At 40.6% G+C, this 5,258-nt stretch overlaps 1 protein-coding gene across 8 annotated transcripts in view; it reads right to left on the bottom strand.

Moving 5' to 3' along the window:
• Positions 1 to 5,258, bottom strand: part of MYO9A (myosin IXA) — a 423,504-nt gene that overhangs the window by 369,564 nt on the left and 48,682 nt on the right. Inside the window, exon 1 of one of the 8 annotated variants that reach the window (XM_014530414.1) lies at positions 4,829 to 4,967. The exons of the other annotated variants lie outside the window; for them this stretch is intronic. The gene's annotated coding sequence lies outside the window, so the exon portion shown is untranslated. Of the gene's footprint in view, positions 1 to 4,828; positions 4,968 to 5,258 lie in introns of those variants that run through there. 8 annotated transcript variants of the gene reach the window in all.

Below are 5,258 nucleotides of genomic sequence, written 5' to 3'. Positions count from 1 at the left end.
CTTCCCCGCCCCCCCCAGTGCACAAATTTTTGTGCACCGGGCCTCTAGTCAATAATATAAAAGAGACTCATAAGCAATTATATAACTTGTGGTGAACCACCTATTAGGTTGGTGAAGTAGGAAAGTAAAGTAATAGGCAGTAGAGACATATGCTATAACCAGCAGTAAATATGGGAGCAAAGTAAAACAAAAGAGACTTCTTCTTTTTCTTAATTTACATATTTATAAATTTGTATTCCTTTAGTTTTGTTCAAGATACCCTTCATTGAGCACCTCTCTTCCTTTGATTTTCAATAAGAATAAGAAACTAGGGGAGTTCATCTATGAGTTGATCTATTTATGAACTTCACAAATGTTTTCATATTTTGGGTGTCTTGGAAATGAAATAGACACTGTATGGCTATAAAGTGCACATCAAAATGCTGTGAGACTCAGCATCACTTTCCATATTCTTAAGCTTGTGTAACAATAGCTCAGCACTTATTTAGAAGCATGGCCAAGGAATATCTTTCACTCTACTACTTTGCCTAGGGAACACATGCCTCCATAATATGACAGGTTTCAGGTACTTAGTCACTTTTCAGATGTACATACTCTTAATTATCTGAATAGTTTCACAGATATACTTTAAACTCAGATTTCAATCCTCCATATGAATGATTTTGAAGGGGCTTTCAGAGTCATATGAGCAGTAGATCCTTTGAACAAACCACCTTTTCTTGTCTACTTTGGAAGAAGTCCCACAGACTCTTCAGTCTTTGTACCTACAACATTTTTATCTGTTCTGCCTTTCTACTCTTTGAACAATGATTCTAATAGTCCCTTTATTAACTACTGGTGTCCCAGTGCATAGATTCATGCACACTGAAAGGAAATTAATTAGAAGAAATATTTCAATATCGCTATTCGCCCTTTCTCTATAATAGAAGTGTCAACCAAATTCACGATTGACAATGACAGATCGAAACACACGCGTGCGATTGGCGTCAGTGAGAGCTTTGTATGTATCATGCATTCGTGAGTCAACTTAGCGTTTTATATATATAGATAAACTTATTAATTAGACCTGCTTTCTGACTTAAACTTTTTCCAGCCCAGTGAAGCACCCCAACTTCTCTTTCAGGTAATTGTCAGCAACACAGCAGTAAATATCAACACAAAGCAGATTATTATTATAGATCATGCAGAAAAGTGTTTGACTATATTCTGCACAGTAAGAAAACCTGAAGTCATTTTCAAGGTCCACTATTTCTTACTGCTTTTCAGTTGGGTCAAGTTTCTAAACTTTCTAAATCTCTGTTTTCTGGCTAATGAAATGAAAGTAGGATTCTAATGAGTCTCCTATCTACCTACTCCAGGATTTCTATGAGGATCAAATGAGATGAGGCACGGGAAAATGCTTCCCAAACACTTGGTTAAACTATAAAATGTTTGTACCTGGCTATAAAGCAAGTCGGGTTCATGGGCTGAAGAAACTCCAAGGAAGCTAGTCACTAGGGAGAGGAAGCTGGGCGTTGCTATGTGACATCATTACCCGGCGCCCACAGCCACCATTTCCGGGCTGGGCTGGGCTGTGGGCTACATTTTGTCCCACAGCAAAATGGGACAGCGTTGGCTGCAATTTGGTGGGGTGTCACTCCGGGGTGCTAGTGGGGCCTTTGTCCCACTTAGGGAAAGCCGAGTGTTGGTTTGTCGGTGCCAGGTCTGTGGTGCCATTTATTTTTAAATGGCCAATGTGCATCATGGCAGCTCCTGCATCTGCCCCCGGGTCATCAGTGCACATCATAGCTACCGGTTGGAGGGGAGGAGAGACACTTAGCCTTTAGATAGATAGATAGATAGATAGATAGATATAGATAGTTGCTCAATTTCTTTATTGCAGAGATCTTAACCAACATGTCAAAACTCTTCAACAATTAAGCATTCTGAGAACAAAAAAAAATACCAAGGATACAAATGCACAAAGTAATTCTGAATATCCGTAAGTTCTCTTTCTGTAAAGGGTCAGACAGTAAATATTTTAGGCTTTGTGGGTCACATAAAACCTAAGTCACATATTCACTCTTTTCAAATGTTTAAAAAAATCTAAAAACCATTTTTAGCTCTCAGACACTACAAAACAAGTTACCTGCCGGATTTGGCCTGTGGGCAGTAGCTTGTCTATGATTATAACAGAGGACTGAGGTGTGCTTATTTTAGTTATCGCCACAGTCAGTGAGGCCTCTGGGAGACGGTCAGAAACCTAAAGGACACAAAGTAGCAAACTACTAATATATGGGTGATATACTTCAAGGTAAGAAGAATAGGTAGTACAAAATATCAAAATCAGAAACGAATTTAGCATGTTGAGAAAGAGAAAAGAGGTTAGTGTGTCTGAAGCAAGGTTTTCAAAGAAGAATATGGAAAAAGATGAGAAGTAGGAAAGGTTTGGACTGTGTAGTACCTTGTAAAATGTAATAGAAAGCCTCTGGGTATTTTGTTTTGATACTGGGAATAATACTGGGTTATATTATTATATAGGTTATATTATATCATAATATATAGGTTATATTATAATATAACCTAATTTATATTTTTAAAAGATTACTCCAGTTGATTGAAAGAGAATGGATTAGAGGGAGGGATGGAGGGAGGAAGGGAGGAGTAGAAGCAAGAAGATCAATTAGGAGGTGCCTGTAGTAGTACAGCAAAGACAATGGTTGTTTGACAGAGCAGTAGCAGTGGAGACTGAAAGTGGACAGATTGGATGTGTATTCTGAACTCACTGAAATACTAGAGTAAATTTATTCCATAGAGCCAATTTGAATTAGATGTGGGAAAAAACACAACACGTAGGTTTATTTGAAAGCAACTGGGTAAATACTGGTTCTATTTACTAATATGGGAAAGAGGAATAAGACTTCAAATGCCTTTAGTCATATTAAGTCTAAAATTCCTATAGAATATGCAAATGGAAGTATCATGTAAATAATTGGATGTATACAGACTGAAAAACAAATGAGGAAAAGACTAGAGATAATGCACATCTGGTAATCATCCACATATGGTTGGCATTTTAAGCAACCAGACTAGATGAACTCACATATGAAGAGACTGCAGATAGAGAAAAAGAACTATGACCAAGCCCTATGCGTTACCAATGTGTAGTGGTCCAGGTGAGAAAGAAAGGGGAGTAAAAAACAGTGCAGCTAATGACTTAAAAGCACTTGTAGTAACAGTGGTGGTGGTAGTAGTAGTAGTAATGGTTAACCCTTAGAATACTTCTGTGCCAAAGTATTCATTAAAGTCATTAAATCTCAGAACAACTTTGGAAGGTAAGCACTACTATCACCATTTTCAAATGAAAAAACTGAAGAAGAGGATAAACAGCCTGCTTACTGGTAGATGACATTTCTAAGCAAAGGAAAACCACCAGACAAATGAAGAGTCACAAAAGAGAAGTATCTCAGCCCTACCGGTTTGGCTCAGTGGATAGAGCGTCAGCCTATGGACTCAAGGGTCCCAGGTTCGATTGCGGTCAAGGGCATGTACCTTGGTTGCGGGCACATCCCCAGTGGGGAGTGTGCAGTAGGCAGCTGATTGATGTTTCTCTCTCATTGATGTTTCTAGCTCTCTATCCCTTCTCCCTTCCTCTCTGTAAAAAATCAATAAATTTTTTTTTTTTAAAAGAGAAGTATTTCAAGAAGTAGCAAATGAAGTCAGATAAGGGTAGAGAAATGACTTATATATTTTTAACTATGGAAATCAGTTATGACCATTTTTGTGCTTGATTTATGATTGTAGCTGATTGACTCTAGGCAAGTACCTCAATTTCCTCATGGGATTAGTGTGAGAGATAAATAAGTTTAACATATGGAAGCAGCCATTAGGTGTTGGCAAGTTTTATTAGTATAATAATAATTATTGAGTATTCCATTACCTACATATAAACAGACAGACATCTTTCCTATTATAAATCATTCATGGTTAGTAATCTATTTTTATAACATCATCCTCTAATATGAAGTCCCAGGAGAATCCAAACCTGCCAATACTTTGATCTTGAACTTTCAGCCACCAGAACTGTGAAAAAAATAAATTACTGTCATTTAAGCTACCTAGTCTGTGGTATTTTGTTATGACAGCCCTAGCAAACTAATACAGTTTCAGCACACAATTATTAATACACTTTAATTGACATTACATCGACACTAATAAAAGAGAAACATGCAAATTAACCATCCCTTTGAGATGCCCATAAGCCATGCCCACCAGCCAATCAGGAGTGATATGCAAATTAATCCAACAAAGATGGCGGAGGCCAGAGCCGGGATACTTGCATTGCAGCCACGGCTACCATGCAAGTATCCTGGCTCTGGCTGCTCCAGGCCTGTTGGAGACGCAGAAGTCAGGGGAGACAGAGAAGTCTGGCTCCAGCGCCTGAGGCTGGCTTCGGCCCGGGAGATAAAGAAGCCACCTACCCCATAATCCCAGGCCGCAGCCAGCCGGAGAAGCCACCTGCCTGTGATCTCAGGCCGCAGCCAGCCAGAGAAGCTGCCCACACCACACTGCATCCCAGGGGAGACAGAGAACCTGGGCCCAGCGCCTGAGGCTGGCTGCGGCCTGGGAGACGAAGAAGCCGCCTGCCCCATAATCCCAGGCCGCAGCCAGCTGGAGAAGCCGCCCACAATGCATCCCAAGGGGACACGGAGAAGCCGCCCACCTGCAGTCCAGGCACCAGCGCCTGCGGCTGGCTGCGGCCCAGGAGACAGGCAAGCCACCCACCCCGAGGTCCCAGGCTGCAGCTACCCAGAGAAGGTGCCAGCCCTGTGGTCCAGGGCGCCAACACCTGTGGCCCGGGAGATAGGTTCCCTCTTCTCCCACTGCAGTCATTACTCCAATATTCCCCTTCTGGATTTCTTTCCTCTGCCGCAACCCAACTCCACTTTTCATCAGAAGGATACGGAACAGAGAGAGCAGTGTTAAAAGCTTACATTTTTAAGCTGGTAAGGTTGGTACTTAAATATATAAATGGAAAACTAGAGTCCTTAAGGTAACAAAGGCTACAAAGGGAGGGGACAAAGACAGGGCATGACATTTTATATCCAGCAATCCATATGGGGACTGAAAACTTTGCAATGATGACAATTACTGAAGATATGAATCAACTAAAATAGTTGACAGGGACAATTCTTCCATCTTTGAAAATATCTACATCAAATCTGTTTAAATAGATTTTCATCTGCATAATATAACACATTCTGACAAGACCACCACCA

Source organism: Myotis brandtii, unplaced genomic scaffold, assembly GCF_000412655.1.
Source record: "Myotis brandtii unplaced genomic scaffold, ASM41265v1 scaffold74, whole genome shotgun sequence".
Taxonomy (NCBI): Eukaryota; Metazoa; Chordata; class Mammalia; order Chiroptera; family Vespertilionidae; genus Myotis; species Myotis brandtii.
The sequence above is the reverse complement of the archived record's forward strand: the minus strand, read 5'-3'. Positions and strand labels throughout refer to the sequence as shown.